Below are 16,974 nucleotides of genomic sequence, written 5' to 3'. Positions count from 1 at the left end.
TGGAAAGACAAAAGATACACCTGAGGTACGGGAGGACCAGCAACGTATGCATGGAAAAGATGGCATACATCAGGGTCATGCCAGCTACGCTCTTACCAAATAAGAGAAGGAAATCTTCTTTGAATGTCTGCTCAGTATTAAGGTACCGTCTGGCTTCTCGTCGAATATAAAGGAAATAATAAACATGGCAGAGAAAAAGTTCCAGAACCTAAAGTCTCATGACTGCCATGTGATTATGACGCAACTGCTTCCGGTTGCATTGAGGGGGCTTCTACCGGATAATGTTCGATTAGCCATTGTGAAGCTATGTGCATTCCTCAATGCAATCTCTCATAGGTAATCGATCCAGAAATCATACCAAGGTTAGAGAATGATTTGGTGCAATGTCTTGTCAGTTTCGAGTTGGTGTTTCCACCATCCTTCTTCAACATCATGACGCACGTCCTAGTTCACCTATGCGAAGAGATTAACGTTTTGGGTCCTGTATTTCTACACAATATGTTCCCCTTTGAGAGGTTCATGGGAGTCTTAAAGAAATATGTTCATAACCGTGCTAGGCCAGAAGGAAGCATCTCCAAGGGCCATGAAAATGAGGAGGTCATTGAGTTTTGTATTGACTTTATTCCTGACCTTAAGACGATTGATGTTCCTGAATCACGGCATAAGGGCAGATTGGATGGAAAAGGCACGCTAGGAGGGAATCAAAAAATATGTATGGACGGACATTCTCTCACTGAAGCACACTACACAGTTCTACAGAATTCCGCCTTGGTGGCTCCGTATATGGACGAACACAAGAATTTTCTACGCTCCGAACACCCGGAGCGGTCTGATGACTGGATTACACGTGAACAAACTAGGAGTTTCGCCGGCTGGATGCAGACACGTACCATGCATGACGCATCTATTGAAGATGACCTGTACTCGCTGTCCCAGTTGCCATCTTCAAATATAATGACTTTCAAAAGGTACGAGATAAATGGTAATACATTTTACACGATCGCCCAAGATAAGAAGAGCACCAACCAAAACAGTGGTGTCCGCTTTGATGCAACAACCAAGACGGGAAACAAAACATATTATGGTTACATAGAGGAGATATGGAAACTTGACTATGGACGTGGTTTGAAGGTCCCTTTGTTTCGGTGCAAATGGGTCAATATGACATGAGGCGGGGTAACGGAAGACCCGCAGTATGGAATGAAAACAGTGGATCTCAACAATCTTGCGTATGTAGACGAACCATTCGTCCTAGCTAATGATGTGGCACAAGTTTTCTATGTGAAGGATATGTCTACCAAGCCGAGAAAAAGAAAAGATAAGGAAGCGAATGCATCATACGATGAGCCACAACGCCACATAGTTCTTTCTGGGAAGAGAAACATCATGGGAGTGGATGACAAGATATACTTGTCAGAAGATTATGAAAAGTTTGATGAAATTGCTCCATTCACAGTGAATATTGACCCAAGTATCTAGTTAAATGATGAAGATTTTTCATGGTTACGGCGCAAAGGGACACACGCGAAGAAAAAGTTTCACACCCAAAGATCTGGGATGTGATCGGCTTCACTATCATCACTTTCTTCTGTGTTTCACACCCAGGAGGGAATCTCTGTAATAGTTAGGTTAGTTATGTGTTTGGCATTTGAAACGCGAAGAAATTTTATGTGCAAACAAATTCTTTCATGCATTTACTGATTTTTTCAGCTAAATGACCCTGAAATTGAAAAGCATTTCAAAGGAACTCAGAAAAGGTTGAAAGTTGGCATGGTATCATAATTTCACCCACATAGCATGTGCAAAAAAGTAGAGAGTGTTACCGCAAAAACTGGATGCACTTCGTGTACAAAATATGATTCAGTTTTTCCTTATTGATTGCATCTATGCATTGTAATTTGAATACTAGATTGTTTTATATTTCTTCTGGATTAGTGTTAAATAAAAGCTATGGCAGACAGTACCGGCAGAGAGGGAGAAGAGGCCATGTTCGAGATCATACGCAGCCCTACCAGGCTAGATGATGTGAATGAAGCAGATGACGGCTCCCAATATCTGAACAATACCGGGGAGGGTGATGATAAGATATTCGATCAGGATGACCGAGCTGATGAAGTCATGAACTATGATTATGATTATGATGACACAGACAATGTTGATCTTGAAATAAGAAAGAATACCGGCGAGGTATATTTATATAAGCAGGCATCTAGTGATCATTACATGTTTTTTTGATTTGAAGATATATTAACGAATCGATCTTTCTTCTTTCAGCCCTCCGGATCGAGCAAATCTGCTTCTACAGACAGCAGGACAAAGCGAGGCCCGAGCAAAAAGTTGAAGGAGGGTGTAAAGTACAACATTGATTCCATCAAAGCAGGTGGCAAACCCCTCACGCCTAAGAACATTGCGAACAAGTTCGTTCGTCAGTGCGGAGTTCTTGTGAAGGACCAACTCCAGATCTCCATTCAAGAATGGAAAGAGCCAAAAACTAAACGTCCAGATGTTACTTGGGTCGACGACGGAGCAAAAGCCAATCTTTGGGAATCTCTGATGGAACACTTCACCCTACCAGATTATTTCACTAATGCAGATGTGCAGAAAGTCAAGGACGCTGCTCTTAAGAAGATGGCAATTGCATTCAACACCCACAAGAAAATAGTATGGGCCAACTACCTCGCTGCAAACAGGAAGAATCCTGAATTCACGGGAACACTGCAGAAGCAAAGAGAACACTGGCCCGCTTTCATGGAATTCAAGGAATCAAAATTATCTAAGGAACGGTCAAGAAAAAATAAGGCCAATGCCGCAAAAAAGACGCAGTTCCATAGGCTGGGGCCAGGTGGCTACGCGATGGAAATGCCTAAGTGGGATAAGTCTGAGCAAGATATGGAGGATGCAGGGGTCACTCCGGTTACTAGGAGCTGGCCCCCCAGGTGCAGAACTTGGTTCTATGCGCATGGGGGGGAGTTGGACCCGAAGACAGGCGAGGTTTAGAAGAAGGCAAGTCTAAAAGGAGCCGGACAATAGTTATTTGATGCAATAGAAGATGCGCTAAAGGGCGTGTTCACGCCCAACAGAGAGAACGACGAGCTTACGCACGCCCTGGGAAATCCTGAACACCCGGGAAGAACACGAGGCAAGGGCGTTATTCCTTGGTATGAGGGCTTTTCAGAATGGAACGACGACTACAGGACCCGTGCAAGAAAGAAGAGGGAGGAGGAGAAGAAGAGGAAGCTGGAGGAGGAGCAGAGGAAGCAGGACGCAGAACGCCTTCAAGGCCTAGAAGCAAGTCATGCAGACTTGGCACTCAAATTCCAGCAGCAGCAGCAGATCGGCTCACTTAGCCAGGAAAGGGGGTCTCAGCAGCGGCAGCAGCAAGCGAATGATCGTCCAGCATTGGATAGCACCGTCCCATCCATGCCGAGAAGCAGCGTTGGTTCCGCCCCGGGCGACACACTGCTGGATACATAGCCTATGGATGACATCATAGAGAACACTAACTGTGAGCTACACTTTAAAATGAAGAACATATCCATGAAGGTGGCGCACGCCATTGCTTTTACAAATACCCCCAAAGAAACCTTCTATTGCATCCCAATTCCAGCGGGCTATGCTCGTGTCTTGGTTGATGAGGTGGTGGACCAATATTCGGGGCTAGAGCTTGACATTACTGGAGGTGACGACGAGCACACACTGTGAGAGCCATACATCGTATCATCATATGGAGAAAAGATTGCATCATCTTTCGAAGGCCACCGACACCGCGTCAGCCGACTCCTCCTCGAAGTCCGCCACCGAGTCAGGGGACTCCCGCTCCTCCAAGTCCACGAACGCGTGAGCCGACTCCTCCTCGAAGTCCGACACCGTGTCTGCAGACTCCCGCTCCTCCAAGTCCACGAACGCTTGAGCCGACTCCTCCTCGAAGTCCGACACCGTGTCTGCAGACTCCAGTTCCTCCAAGTCCACGAACGCTTGAGCCGACTCCTCCTCGAAGTCCGCCACCGTGTCAGCAGACTCCCGCTCCTCCAAGTCCACCAATGCGTGAGCAGACTCCTGCTCCAACTCAGCCACGTCAGCCATCTCCGCCGCCTCAGCAATCGCAGAAGAGACACGCCGCAGGTATGGTGCGTAGCGGTACGAGTCGAGGTAGTACAGGAGGTACAGGCGGAGGCAAGCGATATAAATATGGTCCAAGCAGCCTCGCTCCTCTTCCTCAGAGGCCTTACGACATGACCGAGGAGCAAAACAAAGCCATAGTGAAGGCCCAAGTGGACGCCCATTTTGGACCGAAACCGGCACCGCCGCCAAGGGAGAAACTGCATGAGGAAAAGATTGACCACTTCATTCGTATGGCTAGACCACCAGCTCCCAAGCCTGTTGACTCTGACTATGAGCGCCAACTCAGGAAGGCACATCGAGCACGACTACAGAGGGAAGCGAGCTTGAGCTCGAGCCAACAAGCAGCTGCCAAAAAATGCAAGAAAACCGTTCCCCAGCTGGGAGAACAGGCGGCGCAATCGATCCCACCCGCTTGTTGTGCCAACAACACATGAGAGTATGCGCGTCGTATATTATTATGGGCAAACCGTTCCCCAACTGAACAATCTGGTTATAACCAAGGAGCATATAAGCCAGGCTAAAATGCTCAGTATCAGTGTTGGATAACTCCTCGACATCGAGCCCATGTCTCCTCTTAGAGAGGAGGAAATAAAACGGCAATATGTCCGCGGCCAACCTTTGGTCAAGCCCTAGGAGGTCAAGAACCTCCCAACGAGAATGCATGAATTGCATCAGTGGTACATGAACATTACCAAGATTTCCAATCGAGAGTCCCTCATGGTGAATGTCAAGGAGGAGCATTACTACCATGAGAAAGCTCTGTCCGTTGAGTATTCAGAACTATTTCAGTTATACAATCAAGACGCACTCGACAAATCTCTCGTCAGTTGCTATTGTCTGTAAGTGATTTCTTTCTGTAATTTAACTCTCAAGCTAGCTGTAGTGATCATTTTGATCAATCATTATCTGTAATTATTCTCACTATATTTTTTCTGTGGTATTATGCAGGATGAAGAAGTATGAAATGAAAAAATCTGGATGCTATGGCATTAAGTTCATTGACTCTAATACCGTTAATGAGTACACATGGAATATTCCAAGTTGTCGAGTAAGTTTAGAGGAAAGCATGCTAGAGTTCTTCAAGCACCTCAATAGCAATGAAGATATACTACTTCCTTACAACTTCCTGTGAGTCACACTGTCTTGTACTACAAATTCTGTTTTTGCTTACTAGCTAGCTAGTGTTAATAATTAAGTGTATAGGGTTTAGGCTAGTTGACTAGTGTTGTGCACATGCCCGCTTAATTAAGACATGCAAACGTGTGCGCATGCAGTTTTCACTGGATCTTGTTAATCATTAAAATTGATAAAGGAACAGTTGAAGTACTGGACTCACTACTTAAGGAAGAAAGTGACTTCGCCATCGTGAAGGGGATAGTCGGCAGGTAATTTCAATCATTATTAACTATATCTCGGCCTTTTTAATTAGTTCATCATTTCCTGATATCAACTATTTAATAAACCCTTTATTCATTTTCTTTGCTGATGGGCAGGGCTTGGGCAAAGTTCATCAAGGTGACTCCAGGCAAATGACGACAAAAACTCTCTTGGTATCGACCCAAGGTAAGTAATTAAGTATTATTAGCTAGCTTACCATCTCTTTAATTCTGGTTCAATACCATTAATTAATTATCATGCTTGATTAATTATTATCTAATTAAATTCCATTCTTGTAAAGGCCCTGAGGCAGGCTCCGGGGAATAATCTGTATGCATACTACGTTTGTGAGAACATTCGCATGATGGCGTCCGAAAGGAGCAAATCTCAAAGACAGGAATGGGTACGTTTGCCAGAATACTATTCACAATATTTACATCATTATCGATATTTAGTCACACAACTAATACACATGCATATTGATCTCCTTCTTAACAGTTCAAAGAGGTGCGGGAGAAGCTCCTACCGACGGAGCGCATACTAGCACTTCAAGAGGAAATAGCGGGACTTTTACTCGACCAGGTCATAGAACCCAAAGGAGAATACTATTACCCACTACCGCCCCCATGAACCACTTGTCATCGTGCTCCGAAGGCACCAAGGCAACATGTAAGAGAAATTGTATATATATACATGTGTATGTGTGAATAATTAATGGTGGTTGTGAGACATTCAATGATATATATATATATATATGATCGGTTCTACGAGAAAATCTATTTATATATATGCATAACGTGTATAATACGTAGTATCGTAAAATACCAGCAAACAAAAAAGAATTAAATGAAAAGCATAAAATTAATGGAAAAATAAAAAATAAAACCAAAACCACCCCAAACATTTTGTACAGGTTGGTGTTACCAACCGATATTAATGTTCTACACGCACCCGGGCCTGGCTCGTGCCACGTGGTGGCACTTTAGTGCCGGTTCATGATGAACCGGTACTAAAGGGGGGACCTTTAGTCCCCACTCTTTAGTGCCGGTTGTGGAATCGGCACTAAAGGCCCTTACGAACCGGCGCTAAAGCCCGGTTCTGCACTAGTGGTACATGACGTGTATAAATATGATTAAACGATATGCTAGGAGAATACACTATGTGAATAGGTATTATGAAAACAATATACCAGGTGCAATCAATTTAAATAGTGCTCTTTAACTCAACGTAAGTATTACGTTTTCAGTTCTACAAAGGTGATACTTATTCAATGCTACTGCTTCTATGAGATCAAGTGATGAGGCACATGGAGGAAAAGAACAAAAGGTTATATTGGAGTAATCTGCATTTAGAATAGATTAGTGTTGAGAGAAAAATGTTATTGGTGCAAAGGATTGTGCGAAAATAAAAAGATAACTATAAAAATCTATGCTTTTGCTTGGTAAGCCACATACCTCGGTGCCCATTGTCTTTATCTTTTCAGATGGAGAATCTTAACAACGACATGATACTGTAATACAAAAAATATATGAAAAAATCACCATGTTTCTTTGAAACGTAGTTAATGATTTTCTATATTTTGTTTGATATATGGAGGCTAATATAGTGAGGAATTAAAGTGAAGAGTGGCTGTGGGAGGAGCATATAAGTGGTGGAAAAAAGTGGTAACTATGACTCTTGTCCTTCGGAAATAGACGACATCTTAAAATGTGTGCAACATAATGTTTTCTAAGACCAAATCTTGATGTATAAAAAATAACTTGGATTGATCAAGTTAAGATAGTGTCATTTTATCCACCATGGTTTTTACCTCCATGCCTATGTCATCATATTATTTGTGCATTCTTATATACAGAATTGTTGTACTTATAGCGATATCAAGAGAATCTAGCCGCACATATTCGCGGGTTGTTCACTTGTTTGCTACGTATAAATAAATAAATTATTAATTAGTGCATGATATGAATATATATCTTGTAAAATACAAGGAAGCTCGTAATTTGAGATCACTTATTTGATATGACACAGTTAGAACAATTAAATCATCACTTGCTATTGTGTCCTTTTTCATGGTATCCATTTTGGATAGACGATGACAACGACACCAACAACTCGCGTTGCGGCTACCGAGCTTCCACACCTAGACTATGCGGGAGAGTGCGATCACCGCCGAGGCTAGTGTGAAGTGATTGTTTCCACTCGAAGGGCAATCTTTATGAATCATTTCGGCAGGGAGAGCCATCGTCACGCGAATGGAATGTTTCTAGTTTCCTCGAGAGAGGATTTTTCTAGCGGCACAGGTTACTAACGAGTAGTGTGATGTCTCCCATTTCATTTGGGGATGTGTGCATGTATTGCCCTATCATTGCTATAGCATGCATTGTCTGACACATATACATCGAACAGGGCGTTTTGGCTCCCGGCTGAGTTAAATACACCGGAGGTGCCACAACTTGTTCTGGGTGATTAGTTTGATGCCTAAAGTTGCAAAATACATGAAACTAGTGCTTGAACTTGTCTAATCGTGCAAATACATTGTCTTCTTCCATATATCCGAATGTACGTCCAATCTGTGTGGCATGTCACACTGGTAGAAAAAGGGCCTGTTGTCCCGGTTCGTAAGGGCCTTTTGTCCCGGTTCTGAACCGGGACTAAAGGGTCGGTACTAATGCCCTGTCCCTTTAGTCCCGGTTCAATCCAGAACCGGGACAGATGGGCCTCACACGTGGCCTGTGCGCGGAGCCCAGGCAGGAGACCCTTTGGTCCCGGTTGGTGGCACCAACCGGGACCAATAGGCATCCACGCGTCAGCATTTCTGTGGCTGGGGTTTTTGTTTTTTTTGAAGGGGGGGGTTTGGGGGTTTTGGGGGGTTAATTTAGGTGTTTCATATATTGTGTTAGCTAACTATAATTAATAGAGAGAAGTGTCCTCTCTTATGTCCGTGCTTGGTCGACGCTACGTACTATACATACGTATAGAGAGGACTAGACACGCTAGCTAGCTAGTAAGCAAACGAAGGAAACAGAAGATCGTCATGAACATATATGCATACAGAGAGAAGTGATATCGACCACCTCTCCTTCTCCGAGAGATTGGTCGAACAACAAGTTCTCGTATATCTATCCGACACTACCGGCTACATATATACAATAATTATCTCTTACAAATATAATCATACGGACTCAGGGTCCACATAGAATTCTCCGTCTTCAGGGATCACGTGGTCAAGAAAGAATGCCGCCAATTCCTCTTGAATTGCTCGCATGCGAGCTGGTGCTAGGAGTTCATCCCGCTTCCGAAACATCTAATTTAAAGAAGGGGGTCAATACATATATATATATGAATGAATGAAACTCAACACAAATGATGGTAATAAAATAAAATTGTGAATGTTGTTATTTACGTACTTCATATTGTTCGTCAGTGTAGCCCCGCTCACAGGTCGTGTGGCGGATGGACTCGTAAACGTAGTATCCACAAAAATCATTTCCTTGTTCCTTCCACAACCACTTTACAAGAAATAGAGGTCAATCAAACTGATAAACAAGAATGCCAAATGGTATTGATGAAACTAGCGCTTGAATGACTAGTAGATGCGTGGAACATGCTACTATAGTACTTACTTTCGAGTGTCTAAATTGCAGCTCCTTCGGCAGTCCCGGAGCTTTTCTGGTGAATTTTCTCCAAACCCTGCCGGACAAAGAAAACAATTACTTGATATATCAGGAAATGAACAAAGTTGCTGATATGGTGGATAATGATCGATTTAACTTACTTCTCGAGTATTTGAGTCATGTCTGCATAGTCCTGGGGATCTTTTCGTCTTGAGTCTAAGACGGTTACTAGTCCCTGCTCAAGCTTAATCTCTAGGAGAATATAGTGGAAACTGCACACGCATGCATAACTCATCAATTACATTACTATAACCTTGACTAATATATAAGGGAAACCGAATACGCACAAGACAGTAACACTCACTTGAAGTTGTAAGGAAAGAGTATTATATCTTTGTTTTCATTTATTACGAACGATCGTAGCAAGTTGGCCTCGGTAGCTGCGGCATGAAATTTAACCTGAGTTGCATCTATGAGATATGTGTTAATGAACCCAATATCACCGACTTGTCTTTTCTTCAATTCGGCGATCTTCAATCTGCATAATATAGTGAGGATGATTATAAATACATGCAATGAAAGAGCTGAGCTATATAAAGAGACTTAATGACAGAAGTAGTACTACTTACAGACAGTAGCAGGCGACCGTTGTTTTATCGAGGGCCAATTGATTGAAAAACTGATAGAACTCCTCAAATGGAACAAGCAATAGTTCAATTCCAATGAGGTCATGCTCCTTTTTAACTTTCACATACAAAGTACTCCTCCCCCCAGAGTCTCTGCAGATTTTCAAGTACCAATCATACAATCTTCACATCATCGTTGATAGAGATCTTTCATCTTTGACGAGAGGCTTCCCGTACTCGTATCTTTGTATCTGCACGTCCATGGTTTCATAATGTACATCGTCGGGCAGGTAATCTGCAAGATTGCTATAACCGGGCACCATCCTCGGATCATTAGCGACGTTGTGGCTAGGCACCTTGAGCGGGGGGCACGATTGCTTCGCTTGTTCGCTGAGCTGGGCAATTTGTTTCCCAGCTCGTCGTTCTTTCAGCCTTTGATCACTGACAGTACTTCCCGACCGCTCCGCTTCGGCAAATTCCTTTCCAATAATGCGCTCATAGTTTCCTTTCGGCGGAGACTTCGGTGGTTTTGTCAGGGCAGCCAGAGTGCGCTTCGCTTTCACCGGATCTACGTTCTCCTCCGGAAGTGGATGTCTCTTTGCTTTCAACCCTTGAAACCAGTCATCCACTTCGGTTCGTGCGATCTCGGCGTTCTCCTCCGGGGTCCTCTCGTATGGTAACTTCTCTGGAGTCTTCAGAGAAGGACCGAATCTGTATATCCTCCCGCCTCTGGTTGTACTACTAGACGCCGACCGAGCAGACAGAGCGGTTGTCTTCTTTACTTGCTTACGAGGCGGAGGAGAAGGACTACGACGCGTCGGAGCAGCCGGAGCGGCGGCAGATCTCTTCCGCCCTTGCTGACGAGGCGGAGAAGGAGGAGGCTGGCTGCTCGGGCGCGTCGGTGCAGGCGGAGAAGGAGGCGGAGTGCCGCCACACGCTGGAGAAGGAGCCGGTCGAGTGCCCTGATCGTCACTCGCCGGAGGAGGAGGCGGTGGAGGAGGCGGAGTGCCCTAACTCGCCGGAGGAGGAGGCGGTGGAGGAGGCGGAGTGCCCTGACTTGCCGAGGAGGAGGAGGAGGCGGAGGCGTCCAGTTCGGAAGGTTGATGAGCTCCTTCCGCCATAGGCATGGAGTCTTCAGAGCAGACCCCAGCCTAGTCTCCCCTTCACCGGTAGGGTCGTCAAGCTGGAGGTCCTCAAATCCCTCCGTTATTTCATCCACCATCACCCTAGCATATCCTTCTGGAATCGGCCGGCAGTGAAAAGTTGCGCCAGGTTCAGTAGGATAAACAGAGTCAACAGCTGCCTTGACCTTCAAATTCATCCATTGCGTCATAAGGTGGCAATTTTGAGACTCCGTGATAGCATCCACGGGATAGCTGGCAGGAGCCGTCAAGGCATGCTCCGGCTGAAGTAGCTCGGTGGAAGCCACGCTGCTTCTGCGCTGAGATGGCGGGGTAGCTTCGGCAGTATGTTTGCTGCGATTTGCTTCTCGTTCCTCTATCGCGTCTACCCTTGCTTGCAGTGCCTGCATTTGGGTCTGCTGCACTTTTTTCCTCCTCTCATGGGATTTGTAACCACCTGCGTCCGGAAACCCAACCTTCCACGGAATGGAGCCTGGCGTGCCTCGTGTCCGTCCAGGGTGCTCAGGATTCCCGAGGGCCATTGTGAGCTCGTCGTTCTCTCTGTCTGGAAAGAACGTCCCTTGCTGCGCTGCTTCGATATACTGCTTAAGCTTCCTGACTGGTATGTCCATTTGACCGTTCGTCCAAATGCACTTCCCTATTATAGGGTCCAAGGTTCTGCCAGCCCCGAAGAACCAAGTCCGGCAACGGTCTGGTCAGTTAATTGTCTCTGGTTCGATCCCTTTATCAACCAGATCATTCTCAATCTTGGCCCACTTAGGCCGGGCTACGAGGTAGCCACCTGACCCCGTGCGATGGTGATGCTTCTTCTTTGCAGCATTTTGCTTGTTTGTCGCCGACATCTTCTTACTCTTTTCCGATGTCTTGTGGGCCACAAATGCGGGCCAGTGATCTCTGATCTTCTCATATCTGCCCTTGAATTCTGGTGTCTCATCATTTTCGACAAACTTATTCAGCTCTTTCTTCCACCTCCTGAATAGTTCCGCCATCCTCTTAAGAGCAAAAGACTTGATTAATTGCTCTTTAACTAGGTTCTCTGGATTATCCTCTGGCGGTAGGGTGGAATTTGACTTCAGCTTAGTCCAAAGATCATTTTTCTGCATATCATTGACATAAGACACCTCAGGGTCTTCTGTAGCCGGCTTAAACCATTGCTGGATGCTGATCGGGATCTTGTCCCTAACCAGAACCCCGCACTGAGCAACAAATGCGTTCTTTGTTCGGATGGGTTCAATCGGTTGGCCGTTGGGCGCGATTGCTATGATCTCAAACCTTTCATCCGAGCTCAACTTTTTCTTCGGGCCTCGTCTCTTTACCGAAGTTGTGCTCGATCCGGAGGGCTAGAAAAAAGAACAAAGACTTAATTAATATGTGTACATACCAAAACAATGAATGCATCAATTAGCTAGTCAGCACAGGCTTAACTAATATATATACCTGTCCGGACTCGGTTCGGTCACCGGAGCCGTCATCACGGTCTCCTTCTTGCACCGGCATTGGGTCACCGGAGCCGTCCTCATTTTATTCTTCTTGCACCGGCATTAGGTCACCGTAGCCAGCTTCTTCACCCTCTCCTTCTAGACCATCGGTATCGTTGAGAAACAACGAGACGGCATCACTTCCTTCTGCGATTATGTCCCTCAACAACGCTTCTTTTGCTTCGTCTCGGGCGGTGTCCATAGTTTCTACAAATATTTATAACATGGCAATTATTATTCAAACATGACAGATGGATATATTAGTGGCAAACGTAGAACTAGCTACCTAATCATAGTAAGGAATCATATATATTAATTAGTGGCCTCGACGCTGCTTCTCTAGGGTTTGGGGTGGCCTCGACAACGCTTCAAGGAGGGGGTAATATCGACCCCCCCTCACGTGTTGAAGCTATCGGGAGGGGGTATATATCGACAACGACGACACTACATCTATGTCCCTCGACGACCCTCGTTCCCGATAAAAAAAGAGGAAGAAGAAGAAAAAAAAGAGGAGAAGAAAGAATAGAGGAGAAGAACTCCTCTATTATTTCTTCTCCTTTTTTTCTTCTTCCTCTTCTTTTTTTATCCTCTTCTTCCTCTCATGTTCGAGAGGATCGCCGAGGGGTCGGGAGGTTGCCTAGTGTCAAAGGATTCAACAAAACCATGTCTTCATCATTAGGCGAAAGTAACAGGTGCATAATGGTACGAAGCTCTCCAAAGTTATTTTGGAACGGAGTCCTAGATAGGATAATTCGCTTTTTGGTACAAAGTTCAGCAAGAACCTTCCAAATATCGTTATTTGGAAGGCCTTTGCTGAAATTCATACAAAAAGGCAAATTATCCTATCTGGGACACCATTCCAAAATAACTTTGGAGGACTTCTTCATGCCCTGGTTACTTCTGGCTAATGATGAAGCCATGGATTTCTTCAATACTTTGACACTAGGAAACCTCTCTCTCGACCCCTCGGCGATCCTCGACCCCTCGAACCCTCGACGACCCTGGAACCCTCGACCCCTCGGCGATCCTCTTCTTCCTCTCATGTTCGAGAGGATCGCCGAGGGGTCAGGAGGTTGCCTCGTGTCAAAGGATTCAACAAAACCATGTCTTCATCATTAGGCGAAAGTAACAGGTGCATGATGGTACGAAGCTCTCCAAAGTTATTTTGGAACGGAGTCCTAGATAGGATAATTCGCTTTTTGGTAAAAAATTCAGCAAGAACCTTCCAAATATCGTTATTTGGAAGGCCTTTGCTGAAATTCATACAAAAAGGCAAATTATCCTATCCGGGACACCATTCCAACATAACATTGGAGGACTTCGTCATGCCCTGGTTACTTCTGGCTAATGATGAAGCCATGGATTTCTTCAATACTTTGACACTAGGAAACCTCTCTCTCGACCCCTCGGCGATCCTCGACCCCTCGAACCCTCGACGACCCTGGAATCCTTGACCCCTCGACGATCCTCTTCTTCCTCTCATGTTCGAGAGGATCGCCGAGGGGTCAGGAGGTTGCCTAGTGTCAAAGGATTCAACGAAACCATGTCTTCATCATTAGGCGAAAGTAACAGGTGCATGATGGTACGAAGCTCTCCAAAGTTATTTTGGAACGGAGTCCTAGATAGGATAATTCGCGTTTTGGTACAAAGTTCAGCAAGAACCTTCCAAATATCGTTATTTGGAAGGCCTTTGCTGAAATTCATACAAAAAGGCAAATTATCCTATCCGGGACACCATTCCAAAATAACTTTGGAAGACTTCATCATGCCCTGGTTACTTCCGGCTAATGATGAAGCCATGGATTTCTTCAATACTTTGACACTAGGAAACCTCTCATATATATCCATCTATAGCCACATACATATATAAATGGAAAAAATGCTATGAACAAAAATACATATATATCAATGCATACATCCATGGATCATCATTGCTCATATATCCATAGTCATATATAAAAACTTTCTGCCTATGTACAAAAAACTTTCTATGAACAAAAAAACATTTTTGACATATTTAGCACATTCTAAATTTTCCTAACTCTTTTACAACCACAAAAATTAATCCAACTTCATGACAGTACCCACACTCCATTTCACCAAAAACCTTCTGATCCATAGTTTAAATTTTTTAAATTTCATTCAAATGAAATTTGAACCAGATTCAAATTCCTTGCTGAAAACCTATTCTAAACCAATCAGAAAATTCTGAAATTTTGCCATATACACAGAGAACATACATACATATATACATTTTTATAAAAATGCAAACAACAAAAAATCTAAAAAAGGACATATACACGCTCCTTCTTTTCCTTCTTCCTTCTTCCTCTTTTCTTCTCCAACACAACACTTTTTTTCATAAATGTTACATATGAACATATGAAGAGCATTATACAGCATATACAGAGCATTATATATACAGTGAACATACATACATACATCTTAACAAAAAAAATGAAAAATAGGCCGCGGTGGTCGGCGACGGCGACGATGGTTGGCGGTGGAGCTTACGGATGGCATGCGGGGACGGCAATGAGAAGGAAAGGGGAGGAGGCAGGGGCTCACAGCACGGGGAGAGGTCGAGGTCGCCGGCCGGAATCGGTGTGGCGGCGGACGAACGGCCTCGGGGATGAACGGGTCGCGGGAGCCGGCGTGGTGCTTCCCTGGAGCGACGGCGACAACGGGCACGGGGAGGGGTCGGGGCCGTCCTGAGGCAGAGGCGGTGGCGCGTGGGGCAGGGACGGCGTCAGGGCGACGTGGGGCAGAGGTGGCGTCGAGGCGGCGAGGTCGGGGCAGCGGTGGAGCGGGGCGGCGACGACGTCGGGGCGGCGCGGTGAGGCGGACGGTGACGGCGCGGGGTGGCGCGCGGCGATGGGGGCGGCGCCGATGGGCGCGGGCGACGATGGCGGCGGCGACGGGCACGGGCAACGGGGCAGAGGGCGGCGGGGCAGCGGGAGAATGAGGAACTAAATGAAAATTTCACAAGTGTTTTCTTATATACTGAGACCATTGGTCCCGGTTCGTGGAACCAACCGTGACCAATGGTCCCCTTTAGTCCCGGTTGGTGGCACCAACCGGGACCAAAGGTCTCTTTTCAGCAGCCCAAAGGGCGGGAAGCGAAGGCCTTTGGTCCTGGTTGGTGGCACCAACCGGGACTAAAGGGGGGCATTGGTCACGGTTGGTGCCACGAACCGTGACCAATGCCCCCTTTAGTCCCGGTTGGTGCCACTAACCGGGACCAATGGCCTTGTGCTGCCCCACGTCAAAAGTTTAGTACCACCTCGCTAGCTGAGAGAGCTCGAGAGTGGTTTATAAGCGCTGCTGCGCCCACCCTCCCGAGCTCCTCTCAACTGCAGGCTTTCGGGCCTAATCTGTCACTGCAATGCCTGTGGGCCTACTGGGCCTGCTGCGGGCCTGAATCCTGGCCCATGGTAGGGTTTCTAGTCGTATTCAGGCCGTGGTGGCCCAGTAGGTGGCATTTTTTGTTTTTTTGTTGCTTTATTTATTTTCTTTTGTATTTTGCTTTATTTTTTAATTCTTTATGCTTTTAGTTTTAGAAAAATTATAAACTTTTTGTCAATGCCATTAGATTTCAAATTTGAAAACACTTTTTTAGTTTTTTTGTTTTCTTTGTTGCTTTATTTATTTTATTTTGTGATTAACTTTACTATAAAAATAGTTTTTTCCTGTTTTTTGATTTGTTTTTTGCATTATTTTTTTGTTTTTTGCTTTAATTTTTAATTCTGTTTGCTTTTAGGTTAGCAAAATTATAAACTTTCTGTTAGTGCCATTAGTTTTAGAAAAATTATAAACTTTCTGTTGGTGCCATTAGTTTTCAAATTTGAAAACACTTTTTTAGTTTTTTTGTTTTCTTTGTTGCTTTATTTATTTTATTTTGTGATGAACTTTACTATAAAAATAGTTTTTTTCCTGTTTTTTGATTTGTTTTTTGCATTATTTATTTTCTTTTGTTTTTTGCTTTAATTTTTAATTCTGTTTGCTTTTAGGTTAGCAAAATTATAAACTTTCTGTTAGTGCCATTAGTTTTAGAAAAATTATAAACTTTCTGTTAGTGCCATTAGTTTTCAAATTTGAATAGTTAAAATTTGAATTCTTTGAAATTTTTTTGAATCACAAGTTTGTGATTAACTTACTAAAAAAATGAGAATAGATGCGCTTATAGAGAAAATTCAACCTAAATTCCTAGTAAATTTCTATGAATTTCAGAGAAATTCACTATGAATTTAGGTTAAACTTTTCTCTATCAGGGCATCTATTTTCACTTCGAGAGGAGCTCAACAAGGCAGAGAGGGAAGGGCTTATAAACCTATGTGAGCCCCCTTCGGTTAGCGAGGTGGGACTAAACTCTGCCCGCAACGAGGACCAACCCTTTAGTTCCGGTTTGTGGCACAAACCGGGACTAATGGTCATGGGCCAGGGGCGAGGAGCAAAATTATAAACTTTCTGTTAGTGCCATTAGTTTTAGAAAGTTGAAAGTTGAAAGTTGGCATGTGCCAGGGACTAATGGTCATGGTATTACGAGGGCCGAACCATAAGACATGAAAGCATTTCAAATGAACTCTAAAAAAGTTGAAAGTTGGGATGGTAGCAT

The sequence above is a fragment of the Triticum urartu genome, chromosome 2, assembly GCF_003073215.2.
Source record: "Triticum urartu cultivar G1812 chromosome 2, Tu2.1, whole genome shotgun sequence".
Taxonomy (NCBI): Eukaryota; Viridiplantae; Streptophyta; class Magnoliopsida; order Poales; family Poaceae; genus Triticum; species Triticum urartu.
Note: the sequence above shows the minus strand (reverse complement) of the source record.